Source organism: Pithys albifrons, chromosome 8 (assembly GCF_047495875.1).
Source record: "Pithys albifrons albifrons isolate INPA30051 chromosome 8, PitAlb_v1, whole genome shotgun sequence".
NCBI classification, from domain to species: Eukaryota; Metazoa; Chordata; class Aves; order Passeriformes; family Thamnophilidae; genus Pithys; species Pithys albifrons.
In genome coordinates this window covers 23399101-23417998 of record NC_092465.1, presented here as the reverse complement: position 1 = coordinate 23417998, position 18898 = coordinate 23399101, and the positions used below count along the sequence as shown (strand labels likewise).

Sequence of the window (18898 nt, the reverse complement as noted above, 5' to 3'; positions counted from 1 at the left end):
GAAGAACTGAGGATGCTGCATTCTTTCCTTCCTTCAGTTTCAAACATGCGTTTCTTTCCCTACCCATGCTTTTTTTTTTCTTTCTTTCTTTTTTTGTTTTTCTTCTCTCCATGGAGGGCTGTGCAACCTTCCTGGGATAAAGGCAACAATCTCTAATGCTATATTGTTTTTGTGATCCTGTCATGTAGGTGACTTGAAAAGAATGTTTCCCTGTTGATACATGTAAATGATCCTTCTCTAGAACCCAAATACAAACATGGTTTTAGTATCTAGAAACTTGAAAGATGAAGGTCTGGTGGTGACTCTCACTTAATTTCTGGATGGCTGTGTCAGCTGTTACTTGGCTCTGGTCTAGTTCTCATTTTGGGTGGAACATACTTTCTGTGATTTTGGTTTTCTTCCACTGTGGAAGTTGCTGTTAGCTGCAGATGACCTGCTGCTTGTTTAGATGAGACTGCCCTTCCTGAAGTGCTTATGATTGGTTTTAAATAGTTTTGAGGGAAAAACTTGAATAAAAATGATAGATGCGATTGAGATGACATTTCCATTCAGATATTCTAATAATGTGGAAATCCTTGAACTCTGAAAAACCTGGTCAAAGTGTGAACTATAAACACTGATAGCAGCATCAGAGACAAAGTAGATTAGAAAACTATTCATATAACAGGCATGCTTAATGCACAGCCATTGTTTCACCAGCTGGAAAGCTGCCATTCCTTTGTGTACTCAGAGCAACATATTAGTGCAGACAAGTTAAAAATATGGAGTGCTGAGAGGTAGGCAGAGTGGTGGACATCGAAAAGGAGCAGCAACACAAGTATGAAAGGGTTGAGATTCTGCTCTCACTACAGATACTGTTCTGTACCCTTCCTAATTCATTGACAGAGAAATGCAGACACAGTCCCAACAGCCTCTCTGACAAAGTGCAGAGTGTGGGACAGGAGAAAGTGTTTTGTACTTTAGATATGCTAATGCAGGCCAAGACTGTGAACTGTGAGTGCAGTAAAGCCAAGGGATGGGTCTTGGAGCTTGATGAGCTCTACAAATGTGTGTGTGAAATACTCACTGAAAGTCTCAGATTGCCAATAGTCTCTGGCCAGCATTGTCCATAAACTTTCCATGACCCACAGAGACAGCTAAGCTCAGTGAGAACACTGAAGAACTTGAAACTGAGGGAAGGATTCCCAGGAGATGGAGGCCTAGAGAAGGAGAGCCAAATTCTCAAAGCTGAATCTTACAGTCTGTGTAATAAATTCCCCCAGGTTGACTAAAATGAACACAAACCAACATTTGATCAGGACTGTGTTCTCCGTTTTGGAACAGAAATGTGTCATATCAGTTTTGTTCCTCTCCTTATGCCTCTTTTTGCAATGGATATGCTTCATTGCAACACCTATTTCTCACTGGCTGCTCTGTTAACTGTTGAAAATGCAACACACTTGATCAAATATTTTCTCTTTAAGAAGTTTTGGAAATGCAAAGGTTTCATGGAAAGAAATGAAATTGTTTCCCAAATGTCAATGTAATAGAAAATCCATAAGGAATTCTTTTTTGGCTCTGGATATCTTTTATGGCCTGTAATTCTGAAAGCTGCTATTCTCTCTCCTTTTCCATCCCCTGCCCTCTCCCTTAAGTAAATTCTCTAAATTCAGCATCAATTACTCTTGATCAACATTGCTATTAAGTCAGAACCAACTCCATTGTCTTCAGTGGAATTTTCCTTTCCAGTTTTGGCACCTTGTCCTTCCTGGTACTGCTGTTACATTTTAATTTTGGTTTGTTTGTCAGAAATGCAGCCAGCCAGAGCTCTGGCATTACTATATTTATGCTTCTAGTTACAACACAAACTACTAAACACTTTGTCTCAGTGAGAAATAAAAAGTCTGGTTAGAGAGATCAACTTCTCCTATTAAGGCTCTCATGAAAATGTCCGTATCCTGGAGAAACAACCAGCATTAAATATCATTCCTAATGTTGGTCAAATGTATGCAGACTTCCTAATTGGTGTGCACTTTTAGTATTTTTTAATGGAAAGTTTTTCCTAACCCGGAAACAGCTGTAACCCCAAAAAAATGCTTTTGAGAAATCTGGAAAAAGGTCTAAATTGCATATTGGATATCTTCTGAATCTATTAGTTACCCCATGGAGGGCTAAAGAAGGCTAATTATATTCAACACGTCATTAGCTGTGGTGATGTGTTTTATGCGAGAGACTTCCCTTTGAATGGCTTCAGCAGTAGAAATAGTTTTGATCTCTAAATTGTGCAACTGTGGTAATCCTTAGAGTAATCCGTAGCTAAGAAGCTATTGACTGGGATGGTTTATTTTGCCTGTATTGGGGCAGGTGTTTTTATCAGTACCAAGCAGAGTCTGGTTCGTGTAACTTGGGATTACCCTTCCAGCACACACTGACGGTTTTCTGGTAGTTCTGTGGTGGTAAAACGCTCCTGTGAGGGGTTCATCTACCCTCCCTCCTAGGACATTTGAGGTTAGAAATTCTGGTGTTATGATTTATTTTGTGATTCTCATCATTTAATTCTAATTCTTCAAGGAATCCAATATTTCTGATGTGAGTGGATACTTCAGCAATTTCCAATGCCCTTTCTCTATGCCAGGAGCTTTATTTGGCTGAGTTCCCTTTGAAGTTCTGCTGTCTTCCTCTTTAGTATGAGTCTCTGGTGTTGACTGAGGTGTTTCCTCTGCATTCTGTTAACTGGTTTTACTTCCTCTCTCTACTCTCTTTAGTAAGGTGTACAACTGCTGAATGCCCTTTTCTGAGACTTCAGCTGAGGTATAAAGAGACTGAAAAAAATGAAAGGCTTTCCCATATGACTGTACCCCTAACTTAGAGATGCATGAGTGTAAAAAATTTTTCTACTAGAGAAATAGTTCTGGAAGTTATAGGTAGGGCTGTGGAGCAACTCTTTGTATGGGTTACAAGTAGAAATCTCTTGATAAATCAGACAGGTGCCTGTTGGGGATGAGAAATAAACATAGCCAACTCTTGCAGAATTAGAAAGAAGTCATCATCTTTCTATGTGCTTTCTTAAGATTTTATTTTCTATTGATAAAGGTTTGGTGTTAGCACATGTCACAGATGCATGTTTAGAAGGGCAGGAACGCAGTGGCACACAAGGCTGCCATCCAGCTGACTGTCACCGGTGGACCAGTGTCCACAGTTAATGGATTGAGAATGACTATGGATCAGAAAAGTGAGGGCAAGGAAGGGAAACTGAAAAAGGGTTCTTTTGTCTCTGAGAAAGCTCTGCTAGCACAGCAATCTGTTTTAATACTGTCTTAATACTTCTTGTGTGAGGTGAGATTCCTACAGACTTTTCCATGACTGAATCTTTCATTACTGCGACCCTGATAGTCAGGATCCACTTTTCCAGTTTTCTGGAAAAGATCTATGTTTCTCTGCCCTGACCATACAGTGGATACTGGAGGAAGATAAATCTTTTGTGGCCTGGATTTTGCTGAGAAAATGTTCTTTTGGGATTCTTGGGTCTATGCCTTTTGCCTGGGCTGTGCCTTTAAAGAGTAGGAGTGCCATGTGTATCCATGTCTAGGATGAGGAGCCCTGACTCCTCTAGGTGCTCTCATCCATTTTTATGAGGGAAATAATGAGTCCCATCTATTTCTGCTGTGCCAACACCAGAAGGATGGGGACAAGTAGAGCAGAGGTCATGTCCTGGGTCTCACAGCCTCAGTCAGGCATTCTGGTCTGCTCTGGTTCCCATCACTGTCTGCTGGGCGTAGCTCAGCATTTATGTCCCAGTGCCTGCCCAGAGTCCGTGCTGCTTCCTGAACCCTAGTATCACACTGTCTGAGCAGAGGCAGAGAGCATCGACGTCCATTCAGGATCTTTTTCAGAAGGAAATTGTGACAGCTATGATTAATGAGTAAGAAATTGTGAAGAAGTATGAATGAGGTGACGAGACAATGTTGGGAATAGCTTCAGACTGCCTTGCCTGGGACTGCCTGTCTATCTAGGACAACATGAAAAGCAAGCATATTTTCAGAGCAGGATTTTAGCTGTCCACAGCACAACAGACTAGTTATGGAGGGAAATTGGTCAGTTGACATCTATGTACACATTGGCTGTCTAATACAGAGGGAGTTTCTTTGGTCTTTAGTGTAGGTATGTCCTACACCAAACTTGAAATCCAGTGGCAAAAAACCCTGATGCAGCCGGTATTTCTCTTTGTTTGTCTTTAAAGAATCTTATCACACCATTTGCTCTATCTCTTTATTAAGGCATTATAAAAGTCCATTTTCCCACTTCTGTCTCTTTCACTGTGTTTTTGTTTGTTTGTTTTTTGTTTTTTGGTTTTTTCCTCAAGGGATTTCCCTGACATTGTAGTTTTGGGTAACTTTCAGTCAATCTTCTCTGGTGATGACAAATATAAATACTTTTTATATAAAGCAGTATTAAGCAGTTTTATTGGCACTGTCCTTTTAATGGGTTAAATTTCTTCTCCAACACCACAATATAAACTGCTGTCTGGCAATGGATGATAAATTAATCTTCATTTTCAAGTTTCTTCTACAGAGTTAATGTTAACATTTATAATGTTTTTTAGTTTAAGTATGTAAATCTCTAACTATGCTATCCTTTTGCCATGGGTGTATAACAATCTTGTGTTTATACTTCTGAACCTGTCCATTCTCAAAGTAGGAAATACTGACCTCAAAACAGTATGACTTATGGATTTCTTTTTGTGGCAATACCTGACTGACTTTGTCCAGGATGTAGGAAGAAAGTACAAGAGAAACCATAATGAAAAAAATGAACTCTATTTGTCCTTCATGCAGACAAGTGTGGAAATCCTGTAGTGATATATATTGCATTTACTTTGATATCAATATAAGATTATTAGTAGATAATAGTATTAAAGTTCATCTTGATTAATGTAATTAATAAGCATGCAGAAAGTAGTAAAGATTTTTCTGTGTTACTGGAAATGCTTTTAGATGCCATTATGGTCTCCACCATTGTGTATCTCGCTTTTAAGACTCTTCTTTCCTTTAGCTGGAAGCTTCCTTCCCTTGCAAGAAGTGGAGATGGACTGGGCGGTTCATCTGACATAAAATACCTCTGGGCCGGAATACTTATGCAGAGGAAGGAACTTGTTCGTTTAAGAAAGTGGTGGGATATGCTGCCTCCTTTCCTGGCCATGCTTATGCTGTTATTAAATAACATAAATAATAGTAATAAATTATTAATAGCATATTATACTTAGCACTTACATATGCAATTTATTACCAAAAGATGGGGTTAATCCTTATTTGGTAAGTACAGTAGGCCATTTTCTCAGCATTTAAGCTCATTTGTTGTTAAGAATCAGATTGGCCTATTACTGTAGTGTAAATATTACCTCAAAAAGCCCCAAACAAGGGACTTGAGTAGGTTCCACACGTGTTATTTAGTCTGATGATGTTGAGAGCGGCAACATGGATGCTATAGGAAAAAAATACATAGTGCTACTGTCACTGTCAGAAAGAAAACTTCCAAGAGCAGACATGTGAAGCCTGTGTTGGAAAGCAGAGTTGATCTAGGTTATCTAGCAAACCATGTCTTTGGTTTGTTGTAGAGACATTTTGAATATAGGGGCTTGAATATGAACTATCTCAAAAGGGACTGACTTTAGTTAGGAAAATGATAGTCTTGCATTAGTGATGGAAAGAGTAAGTCAGTAAGCCTGCTGGAAGAACGTTAGTCCTTACTACTCAATAGAGTAGTAGAAGAAATGTTCTAGCAAGGTAGAGGAAGCTCTGTGGATATGTGTTGAAGCACTTGCTCAGTGGAGCTATGTTCATTGTCGGTCAGTGTCTCCAGAAAACCTGATGACCTTTTTCCTTGAGTACATTTGCTTACTTCCATCTTCACCCTTTCCACCAATTCAAGATGCAACTCTGACAAATATCCTGTTTAATCATTCTTGGGAAAACTGGACAGTCATGCATTCCAAGCATTCAAATATTGAACTGTTGAACTGTTGTGGTGTTATGGATGGCTTTAGAACAGCCACAACACCAGTTTAGAAAACACTCACTTTGCAAAGAGTTATATGTTAGGAAGTATGGTTGGACCTGCATCACAGGCATTCATTATATGCAGGTGTATTTGTACAGAATGAAGCCTGTTCTTTCCAGCGCTAGAATAGGATATGCTGCTTTGCAGGGAAAGCCTGACTGTTGTGAAGCAAAGCTTAACACATACCTAATTAGAGAGCAGACTTCCCCTTTCTGAGATTCAGAGGCATTTATTAGAGGAAGAAATTTATTACAACCTGCTCCATTATCTCCAGTCACCTTTACACATATGAAGACTAAATTATCTCCCTTTCTAACAGACTTCTGCACACAGAACTATAGCACTTTGGTAGAGACTTTCTACATTACATAGGCAAGCAAATCAGGATTTAAGAGAGATGATTCACTAGCTAGATCTACTTTGTAAATCATGTTTCTTCTCCTACTCTGTTTCTGAGAAGTAAGTGTGAAACCTTCTTTTGGAAAAAGGTACTGGCTTCTGGTCAAGCATCCTGGCAGAGACATTCAGAGCAGATGTCATACCTGTGCAACTGGCATTGGCACCCAGCTCAGGTTGAATACTCTCCAACACATTGTGCTCATGGCACAGGTGTTTGAGGCTGGTGTCTTTGAACTCTGATGTGCCACTTCAAACTGCCTTGCATCACTATAACCTGTGAGCTAGATCCAGGTGAGAAGGGGGCTCCAGGTGTGGTTTCATGGTTTTGTATGATGAATTGACAGTTGCTCCAGTCCAGAAAGAAGCATCATTCTTGGGAAAGAAAATAACTGTACTGAGCAGTCTCAGATTGCCACAAAGCTATTCAGTGTGGGCAAAGAACAAGAGGAGACTGCAAAGCTGTCTTACAATGAGAATAGTGTCTAGAAGAAAGACATTTGGTACAGATAAAATTCTGAAAAAAAAGTATTTTCAAGTGTAAAATCATCAGAAATTCTCTTGCTGTCCTCACAGAGATTGTTGGCGAAGGAAACACCCTGAAAGTTAGAACACAGTTTACACAACACTCAGAGTCTCCCTGATGAACAAAAGACAAATAGCAGAGAGACTTCATGCATGGGGCCCAGCCTTTCTGTGTGATCAGGTAGAACAAGTCAAACTCCACTGAATGTTTCTGAACAAGCTATTTTTGATAAGTCATAAAGATGAGTCAGAAGTTCTTTACAGGAAGCTGGAAGGAAGATCTCTCACTGAGACCATCTGGAATTGCTCTGAGTCTCAATACCAGAGTCTTGACTACTTTGCCCTCACACAGACGAGGAGGGAAAAAAGAGGCCATGTTTTAGGTGGGTACAGACAACTAAGCAGGAAGTTGACAGTGCCCTGTAGAACCAGCAGTGTCTTTAAATATAATTCAAATAAAAATAAAGGCCTCTGAGACTCTCAGCTCTTTCAGTTCAGATCTTGCATCCAGCTCATGAGCTGGAGAAGTTGTGTCCAAAACACACTTTCTAAAAACATGTATTTTAGCTTCCTGAAGGCTGTAGCTGCCAGCTTACCTGCTAACATGATCCAGTCTTGCCCTTATCCCACTAATGCCAGGCCAATTATTTCAGTTGGAGTGTGTGTACTCCCTCCAGTCTCCCACCTGGCTAGATTGCACAGCATCTCCAGGTACATTTTGCCTTTCAATGGCAGGAGGAGGTGTAGGAACAAATGCAGCCATGCTAGGAGCCTTCTCTTGTAACTAGCAACTGGGATCAAAAACTCAGCTCCACAGGAGTGCCCAAAGCTGCTCATTATCCTGCGGCTTATGCTTCCAGCATAGACAAATGTACTTAGGGAGCACGGACACTTGCTGATGTAGCAATCTGACCTGTTGTCCAGTCTCTAGAAAACCTTTTATCTAGCGCTTCTTTCAGGCCCTTACAAGTCCTTTCTGGAACAGCTGAAAGCCTGCCTTTTACATCCTCATTCCCTTCTAAATGAATAGTGGGAAATTTTGAGGTCTGTGCTAGTCTCATCCTTCACTTGATATGATATAATTTAATTGAGAAAACACCATGTAAGACTTTTCTTGTTTACCAAGTTTAGCAGGAAGGGTGCAGGGCCTGCCAGAAGATAGATGTCTGGCAGATGGCACTTTCCTGTGCTGCTTCATTGCTTTCATCAGTTGTTCAGTGCTGTAGGCCATTCAGGGAAGAGTGCTTTATGCCTGTACAGCAAGCATGAGGGCACTCATGTCAAGTTGTTTCCTTAAGAGCAAACATCAGTTCTTCCCTTTTCCCCCTTTGCATAGCTGCTGCCCAAAGACTCTAGGATTAACTCATTTGGTTACAACATGGTGCTAATAATGCCTAGGTTGTGGTTTGATGCCTGCATGGGCCATTCACTTAAGAGCTGGACTTGATGATCCTGGTGGGTCCCTTCCAACTCAGAATACTCTGTGACTACATGGTGTAGGCCTCTCTAGGGATGAATCTACCTCCTTCTCCTCCTTGCTTAGGCAGAGATCACCAGAAATGCCCTCTCTGGTTCTTGACTTGTTCTCCCTCCCATGTGTGCTGAGGGCAAAGGAAACAGGCTTCTCTCAGACAGGCTCCGTATCCTTGAATTCATTGCTCAAGAGGGTCATAAACCATCTTCCTTCTCAGCAGCAGGTTACAGCTATGATCCTCCCTGCCCCAAATCTTTGGGTTCACTATTTTAGGCCTCTTTTGCTATTTAACTCTCATCTGGTGCCAATCCTAGTTACACCTGTAACTCTGCCAGGACCTCTGGGTATAGCAGATCTTTGCAATCATGGCTGTGGAGCAGATTACTCAAAGCATGAACCCATGTGTTGGTGGCTAAATAGAAAGAACAACAATGCCTTATCCCTGGCTCAGATGGCAACTCTGAAGATAACTCTTCCTGGTACATTGAAGCAACTTCCAGTAGCCCTCTCTTAATTTGGCTGTCTGTGTTGTCTCTGCTGTAATGCCTTTGAGACAGCACTGGAGGTGGGAGGTAGTGCCTCACAGGGGACAGTGGAACAATCAGGCCACAAAAGTTTTGGAGATAAGTGCTGGAGTTGAAATGGATGTTGCCTCGACCGCATGAGAGGGCTTCTTGAAGCATGGATACAGAGCCTGCAAACTCTTCACACACTTTTCTGATAGCCCTGCAAAAGACAAGCCGAATTTCTCCCCTAATGAAAAGGGACTTCAGGCTGATTCTTTCTATACCAATACTTGCTTTCATGAATAGCAGATTGAACAAAGCCATATGCAGGTGCTCTCTTTGTAGAAGAGTGGTATTTCCTCCCCCCCCCAATTTACTAGGGAGCTTGCTTTATTAGCTAGTTCCTTGTTCATGTAATGAATTTTCAGCTTTCAGAATCACTCCATACATATATTTCACACTGAAGGGCAAGGAGAATGGTTTTTAAAATTACAGGAGAAGTAAATAATTCTGAGCAGTGTTGAACCCTGCTGCCTAGCCTTATGCTTTATAGATAATTGTTCATTGATCTGTGTGGTGGGAAGGAACTTTTGGATCTGGAATCCACATCCTGTCTCTCTTTGGCTCCCAAACTCTACATTTTTCAGATTTCTGTTTTTAGAAAGAATGCCAAATAACAGGCTAAATAGGTCAAAGTCTGTAGGAGAGGAGGAACGTGTATGGAAACTTAAAACAGACACAGGGCCAAGGTAAAGAGCCTTGAGGAAAAGTAAATGCATCTTGCAGTTTCATTTCAGCTACAGCATGTTTAGGATGGGTGACTGATGGCATAATTAATGAGTAGGCAGGATTACCGTGCTTATGTGTTGGCATTTTGTGCAAGTCTGTAGTGATATATTGGAGAGGAAGCATAAAGTACCTGAAACCAGACAATCATATTAACCTTAGGCAAGTTTCTTTTCCAGTCAGAGTTTTCCTCCTGTTCCAAAATACAATGTAGTCTTCTTGCCTTGTGCTCATTAGAGCAGTAGTTTTACCATTCTTTTTAACTGAGAGGATAAGTAGGAAGCCCAAGAGCTTTGTCTGATCATTTAGCTAATTATCCTACTCTCCACTGTCTGTTCAGGTGTTTAATTCAGTTTAGATTGCTACTTGGATAGTCCTTTCTGGCTGTTGGTTTTGATAGAACTCATTTCTACACGCTGCATCCTCTGAAGAAGGAAGGTCATAGTTCAGCTCTGAATTTACTGATAGTGTCTTGTTTTAGATTGTGCCTCAGTATTGAACATTTAAATCAAATATTAATCTTTAATGTGTATTAATATATCTTTAATCGTGATTAAAGATTTCCCATGTATGTTTTGTTGGCCAAAATATTTAAAAATCCCACAGTTCTTTGCATAACCACATAATCTTACTTGGAGGGAGGGAGGAAGAGCAATTGCTCCATCACTATAGCCCTGTGTAACCATGCTGTTCTACAGGCAAAAAGCCCTCAAACCATCCCACCTTGCAGTGTTTTACAAATATGGCTCTATAATATGCTGGGGACTTTATGAGGTACAGCTATTAGAAGAACCAGATTAACCTGTGGGCAGATGCAGGAACTACATTTCATTGTTACTGTTTCAAATGTGAGAGAGACAACCTCATGCCTTTGATGCTTAGCTATCTTGTTGTGCATTTGAACATGTTGGGCCAGACCCTTAGCTGGAAATTTAAAGTATCTATTCTGATGCACAGCACTTTGTTCCTTGATGCTTCAGACAGCATTGTTTAAAAATGTGTCCTGCCACATCACCGGATATATTTTTCTCCAGTATCTAAACATGTTAGTTGACCTATTAACTGCCAGTTTTTGACTCAGAGTAAGATATTCTGAGGAAGAATACTGTGATATACTCATATATTATGTTCTTTTGAAACTTCTTAGTTAAAACAAAGCAAAAACAAAATAGCTAGACAAGCATGAATGGAAGACTCCCCAGGTCCCCATTTCACCTCTCATTGAAAAATCATTAAAATTGCAGCTAGTCAGCAAATCCAAAATCTAGCACCTGTTTGCCAGATAAAAACCAGCTGCACTGTATGCATATTATTTAATCCACCTGCAATTTGCATACCATGTACAATACCATCTTTCAGGTTGCTTTGCTCAAGGTGTTTTAGGATATTATGTTTTTATCAAAGATGAAAGACCGATGCAATACTGTGAAACTTGTAGTAAGACTTTGTGATATCAGTGTCTTAAGTCATGAGATTGTATTAGGGTCGAATTTTTGATTTTGGAGTTTTTATTTCTTTATTCATTTCAGTGACAAAAGAAAGTGAGTTACCTTTTTTGATCTAAAATGTATTTCACCTTTTAGCTTACTTCTTCATTGGCTTTGATCAGTCATGACTTACTGACATGAATTTAATTCTTGTTTTTCTTTCAAAATATTTAGAAAAAGACAAGTTACCTGGGCAAGCCAATCTTTTCAATGCATGTAGGACCTTCCTGTGATATGGAGTTCATTTTGAAATTGTTTCTCTGCCTGAAAAACACAACTAGCATGTAGAATTACTTTACCTTTTACTGAAAATTCTTATCCTTTGAAGTGTCTGGAGTTCTGAAGTCACAGAAAATCTTTCAACCTACTGGCATTTTCTGCCATTCTGCATTTTGTGCATATGCATTGTCTAAGGTGCTATCAAATTTTCCACAGCCCATGAGGTAAGACCGGTTTATTCCAGTGACAGTCTAAAATGGCATAAGAATACGGACAATGTTCAAGAACTTACATCCTAAGCCTTTAACAGGCAACAGGGCAGGAGTGGAGTTCAATCTCAATTTCATACTGGATAGCACAGTACTTGACATTCCTCATCCCATCTAATATTATTTTCTGAATAAGTTTTCATTAAGCTTGCAGAATTACTGATTCTGAAATTGTACATTTATTTGTGAGATTCAATAAAAAAGAAAGGGTGCATCGTGAGGTTAGTAGGATTTTAGTGCTTCGTTCTTCTTGATTCAGGTTTTTGTTCTGCTATAGACTTACTGTTCTTGGACAAGTTGCTTATTTTTTGTGTGGCTAATTTTCATCCTGTAAAAAAGTAGAAAGGGCAATACTTTTTTATTCCTACCCACCATGATCAAAATAGTGATACTTTATTACTTACCTGATATGTATGATACGGCCAAAATCTTTAGTCTATGGTTTGAGGTTATCTGTCAAACTGTAGAAAATTAACAGAAACTAATCTTGGATTTTCTAAGTGTTTCCTAGCAGCTTCTATTCCATACCACTTCTGTGGAAATCCATATTATCTCACAAGTTGGGGGCATAAATGATAAGATTTTTAGTGATTCAGAGTTATTACTGTCCTGTAATTATGATCTGGTCATTCTTAGAAATTTCATATTGTGCTGACTTTTTCTCTTTCTTTCCTGGGGCTATATTATGTTGAACAGCCATAAATCCTTTCTTGATATCTACTTTGTATATGGGGAATGTCTAAGCAATTATTGCAGAGCTGTTGGTCCAGAAGGGAAGAAGCAGGTGATCTGCATACCACTACACTAGTTTGGGACACAACTCTGGCATTAAATATGGGCTTGGCGATTCAGCACCATGAAACAAATTCCAGTTATTAATAAGTAATGGACAATTGCTAGAGGTATGTCTCATTCAATAGCTTTCTGTAGTAGCACAAATTTCATAAGTTCATCTCTGTCAGCTTAGGCAGTAATTTCCCTCTATTTAATAAACGTTTTGTTTCCCAAAACATCTTATTTTAATTTACAGAAAATCCTCCTAAAATCTGTGTTAGATGTAGCCATCTTAATCAATGTCTATTTTCATCTTATTTCCACAAGGTAATATTTGAAAAAGCTTTTCTTATTTAAAAGCCAGTTTCTACTGCTTGCAGTTTATTCTTGATCTTCTCGTACAAGCACAGAAAAGTAATTTCTGTGATGACACTGTGCTTTCTTAGAAAAGATATTTGAGCTAAACAGAAGGGCACAACAAGGTCACTAGCATTATATATCTACAGTGAGCTTTAAGAAATGAGTCAGACTTACAGATGGAATGATAGTTTGCCTTGTCATGAGAACACACATCTTCAAAAGGTTCCTGCTTTGGAAAAATAAAGTAAAAACCATAAGGAACCACTTAAGGAGGCTGCATAAATAATTTGCCATTTGTGAGCAATATATGCAAAACGATAGGACTGGAAGGACTGTATTTGATGGAAAAGCTTCTAACCATTTAAACTGCCTTCCTGGTGTTTATTACCTGAATCACCTCCGGGAGGCTGATAAACACCTGTGATCTGCTGGTAATTCAGGAAAGGAAGCAGCACTCTGCATGACCTGCTTTTTTTTTTCTCTCAAGCAGTCATGGCGTAATAAACAGTGTACAGTGATTTTGAACATGCAAAGAATATATTTAGACAAGTTAGGGCTACTGCTCTCAGTTTAATACTTAACAAAGCTAACAGCAGAAAGTGGTTTAGTACCTCAATATGGTGTTCATAGAAGCAGAAGGAGAGAGCAAAAGACAATAGGAGGTAGCTGTACTTGGAAGGTAATTCCTTCATCTAGTTTGAAAATGAGAGTAAATGGTAAACACCTTAAAGAGAAATAAAGAAAAACCAGGCATTTCTTTCAACCCATACATTTTTAAAGTTACTACATGACCAGTAAAGTAATAATTTCCTGGAAAGCAATATTTAAATATATCCATCATCATTTAGAACTTGGACACATACTTAAATATTATTGATTATTTGCAATTGTGTGCATCCATGTGTAGGTATATTAAACAAAGTAATAGTAGCATGTCAGTGATTGGGATAAAGTGCAAAAATGGAACTGGAATCTCTAATTACTAGTTGTTTGAGTTTTGGTGGTTTGCCTTTTTTTTTTTTAATTAAGAAAACCACAAGCAAATTACAGACATCCAGTTTATAGCATTGCAATCTTACAGGCTTGCTCTCATGAATATGGTAATTTTTTATTTTATGCCCTCTTGAGATGTCTTGTTAAAAACATTTTATTGGTGATCCTAAAATTCAGTAAATTTGAAGCCCTTGGCACCCTGAAGATAGTTAAAGTTCTTCAAAAAATGTCAGCAATAAATATTTGGCAAATATAAAGAATATGCACATTTTTCCCAAGTGGGTGATATTTTTTTTTCTCAGTTCTTATAGTCGAGTGATGACACTGCAGTTCAGAATATAAGTGCATATTGATATTTTTCTTCCAGAAACTGCATGTGTTGCTTAGAGTTATTTTTATGCAGACACCTGGAAGTGGTTACATACTTGCTCTGGCTTGCAGACTGGCTTTGGACAGTCAGGTGTGTGTATGAGCAAGTCGTCTTTATTTGGAGCAATTAAAATTCTAACATTCTCCTCTCTTGACATGCAATTACTAAGGCTCTGCTGTTCCCACTAATTGCTCTTGCTGGGGACATTGGTGAGGAGCCAATGATTTTGATGGGTAGTGGATTATCATTTTTACTCTGCTACCTGAGAAAAAAAAATCATTTGCAAAATCCCATGTGTAATTAGCAAGACTCATGATTAATTGTCCTGCAAAATTAGCTTCACTGTTGCTTTTATTTTACTGCTTCAAATATTAATTAATGTTAACTCCTTTCCTTCAGTCCTAGCTTTTGAATATTCAACGTGGCTTTGAAAAATTAGTTAGGGCTTCTACTTGCATTAACATGCTGAAGCTTTGATTTCTGAATAAGTATTCTGATTTAAAGGATCACACGTGGGTCATAAATAATTTTTATAGGAGGACAAACAAAGCATCAAAGCATTATGGGAAGGCATTCATGCACTAACTGAAAGTAAATTGTTTCAGTAATGATTCATTCCCCCAGTGCTTTTGGGGAAACATCAGCAAATATGCAAAACACTGCATTGTGTGGGGCAAGACAATTATTTAGTGCAGCAATCAATGTATATATTTTCAAACAAGTAGCACAGTGAAAGGGGTAAAATATTGGCAGTCTGAGCAGTTGCAGTATCTTTTTGGCCTTGTATACCTGGAAAATGGCAATACAGCCAGTTTGGCTGTTTTCTGTGCAGTGATTCTGTTCTCCACATCCCCACATGTGAAATAACCAAAGAAACTGCTTTCTCATTGATTGAAAATGAGTGCTTACTGCTTGAAAATTAGTGCTTGCCTCAGAGCTGAACAGCAGTTACACCATTGAGCATTGTCCTCTTAGCTCTTTGCTTCTAGTCTTGTTATTTCCGATGGCATGGCCTGTTCATCTGAGAGTGTAGGTATCATAGTGAGAGAAAGCATTCCTCCATTGAACCACATGGTTGATTTTACTTACTTTTTTTGACCAAGTGACTGAGGTTTTTTAACTGTTTTTCTAATATTGACTCACGAGATCAATAACAGGAAAACAGTGTAACTTTTATAACTGAAATCAGTTAAAAAATCAAGCTTGAAATCTGATCTTTGTTTGGCCCCATTGTCCACAAATAGTGATACCAGAATTCTTTACAAGCACATTAAAGATTCTTCACATCTTTTTATGTAACCTTCTCAAATCTCAGCTTTAGTGACTGGCTTCAATATACAAGTCTTTTGGCCCTATTAATAGGCTCAGACATGTCCTTCTCTACATTAAGAAGGCCATTTTATATAGGCATATTAATTCAGAATTTCTGTAGAGCCTCAGAATGTCTTCATAAATGAGTGAGGACTAAGAAATAAATTCCAGTCTGTATTGAAACATCAAGAAAGATTTCACATTTTACTTGGAGCTTTGGGGATCTTTGAATAAATCAAAAGATCTGTGAGCCTTCTGGTGTTCATCTGTAATTGCTTAGTCAGACTAAGGTGCAATCATGAAGCCAAAATTGATTCACATGCTTTTCTAATTTCAGGAGAAACAGTCATGTATAGTAGTGGTTGCAGAGAAGGAAGCAGGAACACTTTGCAGATGTGCATGTATAGGATGCTTGCTAGAAAAATTCTAATTTTGTCTCTCTCATCTGCTCTCAGAAGCCTTTTCTACACGGAAAACTACTGTCATCTATTCTGATAAGAACACATCATTCTTCCTATGTAATCATAGCTATAGAGACAATCTTTTCTGAAGTAATAAATAGTCTTCTTGCTCTTAAAAATGCCATTTTAAAAAGTGACATGCTGTGTTTGAAGACCCACATACACTGGTATCATGTCTGAGAGTAACAGAGGGATTTGGATCACAGGTTGGGTTTTGGAAAGGAGGTTCATTTGGAAATTTAAATAGGAAATATTTCATATTTCGTCCTTTACAAAAATGAAGGCTTTGGTCTACTAAATTGAGAGAAATTAATGAAGCAAAAAAGAGAAGCCAAGATACAGAAACTGTGAAGGTTGAGACCTTTCTATTTCCACAACTGTCGTGTTTAGTGGTCAAGTATACCCAGGGGCAATTCTCCAGGGGCAGCCAGTTTTCCTGCAAAATGGAAACAAAAGAGGGAGAGGACATTTAATCTTCAGACTTATAATGCAGCAAGTAGCACTGTGCTAACATAATCTTCCATCTATGAAAGAATTAATAAATCTCCTACATCAGCAGACTGCCATGTTTAAGTTTCTAGACTATACAGGATGCTTCACCCTTCATCTTCCAGTGATGCCCAGAGGATTCACACATGTAATTCTACAAGAGCAAGGGACTTCAGGTTTAGAGTCACAGGAACACTGGTCATCATCTGAGTTTCTTAATTAGTAGACAAGTATTTTGAGGGACTAAATAATTGATTTTCCAAGGATCTGTTTAGGTACAACTGTGGAGGGAAATGTAAGGGCTTGCAGAATCTGGCTGTGAAACAAAAGTTAGAAAGTTCAACTCCTTGATATCCTTTTACAGTATTAATTTTTTAAATCCCTATTTTCATGTAACATCCATTTATGGAGTGGGGATCAGTATTGGTATTATTCTGTTTTTTGAAGGCCATATTCCATTAGTTACTTTATCATGAGAATGTCATTTTAATAGCTGTGGACTTGCCTGTGCTATATAAAAGCGTGTCTTCAAGAAGGCCGAGGGTAACTCCCTGTTGTAGAGCATGTGCAGAGTTCCAACCAGCACAATGGTGCCTCTGAGCCCCCAGCTGCATTACAAACTGATTAGCCTTTGGAGAGACTTTTCTTTTTTCCACTAATATTTTCTTCTCTTTTTTTTTTCTTTAAAAAAAGCCAAAACAAACTAACCTATAGGCAGAGAATCATGGCATTGTTTTTATCTTCTAAGCAATTATCCCTTTAGCTGTTTCTACTGACAAGCACTCTTCTAGATGTCAGCAAGAAATATAAACATTTCAAGATTTTTAACAAACAAAATAAAATACTATTTGATGTGTGGGGAAGGACAGAGGAGAATGGAAGATTTTTCTCTACCTCTTATGAATTAAATGCAGCTTCTTCTTTCAAATTGGCCTCTACCAGGAGGCTAAAATATCCTGAAGGTTAGCTACAGCCCTATCTGCTGCTGAGATAGTATTTACTGGATGATGAATATATTAGTTAAAATTTAAATTGATTCTGTGGAGGGGTAATGTTGATACTGTATTTACTGCTATGTTTCAGCAATGTAGGCCAATCATTAGGGTGGAGAGAGCTGGAGGAAAATAACTTAGAGGTGACACTGTCTGAAATGCAGGAAATGAGCAGTGCTTTATAAATAATATATTTCCCCTATTATGTTAATTTTTCAAAATAAGTTTAGAGTTACGTGTAATGTTTGATCAGTAAGTGCATGTATACTAGCATATTATTAGTCTGTTTAGTCGCATCTAGAATTATGTTCTTCATATTTGTGGTTGCCAAAGTAAATAGAAATCAATGAAAGTAGCAGAAGTGCTGAAGTCATTTCAATAAGTGAAGCGCTCATTAATTTAAATTTCACACTTGACATTGTTACAGACTAATCATAGAAAATAAGTCACTGACTTTAAATATGTGCCAAGACATAGAGGAATCCTGCAACTTTGTTTTCAAAGTGGCATTGACATTAGAAGGAAAGACTGCAGCAGTTTAGGCAGATGGTAATGATATGGTAACCTTTCTCAAAAGCCTGAAGTCCATTCATATGGATGACATAAGCTAGAGGAGTTAGCAAGCAAACAATATTAAGGCACTGGGACTGAACATGTTCTGAAACATCAAAAAGCTCTTCCTGCAGTTTTCAAACATCTAAAAATATGTGTGAAGCCTGTTCACAATTTAGTGGGAGATATATAGAGAGCTGGGGGTGGTTATACAGGAAATTAGAAAAGCCTCATCTCATCAGAGTGAAAGAAATAGTCCATCATATAAGAAAAGTAATTTCAGGGGTGTGTCAGTTCTGTTGATGCCAAGCAGGTGTCCCTAAATTAGAATAAACATCTATAATTGATATTAGTAATAAGAAAGAATTTTAAATTACACTGAAGAGAGATACCTAACTTTTATTTAAAAAAGAGAGGTCTGGAAAATGCCATTTCCCCAGCTATCTTATCCATTGTAGACTGATCCTCTACTCACCTCTTTTCTGTGATGTATCCAAATCACATTGCATAATGCAGCATGCTGTGGAAGTAACTGGGAAGGAAGATTACACTGCAGTTGCAGTAAGTAGCTTCACTCTTAGCCAGTAGGAGGCACATAGGTGACATTGAAGTGGTGATTTCTGCTTGATAGGTGCAAGGGTGCTGTCTCATTTCTCTCTGTTGTCTAATCAGTTCCTTAATCACAGTGAACTCCCGTTTATGGAGAAGGAATGTACTTCATTTTCCCTCTCTTGAGAACATCCTCTCTTGCTTAGAATATTGAAGAGAACTCAGAATTCCTCAGCACCCCTGACGTAGACTATAAGAGTCATGGCACAGAGATGCCTTACTCTCAACCCTTTTTAAAGAGTTAACTTTGCTCAGACCTGCTCTGAATTCAAGACCCTGCCAGTGTTTA

The 18898-nt window shown here is 38.6% G+C and overlaps 1 long non-coding RNA gene across 2 annotated transcripts in view; it reads right to left on the bottom strand.

The window, feature by feature from the left end:
* Positions 1 to 11869: 11869 nt before the first annotated feature.
* LOC139675153 (uncharacterized) overlaps positions 11870 to 18898 on the bottom strand; it is a 34510-nt gene continuing 27481 nt past the window's right edge. Inside the window, exons 2-5 of one of the 2 annotated variants that reach the window (XR_011698443.1) lie at positions 18476 to 18532; positions 16329 to 16403; positions 13007 to 13058; positions 11870 to 12026 (exon numbers count right to left, since the gene is read on the bottom strand). This is a non-coding gene — a long non-coding RNA (uncharacterized lncRNA). The remainder of the gene's footprint in view (positions 12027 to 13006; positions 13059 to 16328; positions 16404 to 18475; positions 18533 to 18898) is intronic. The other variant, XR_011698444.1, reaches the window with a different exon arrangement.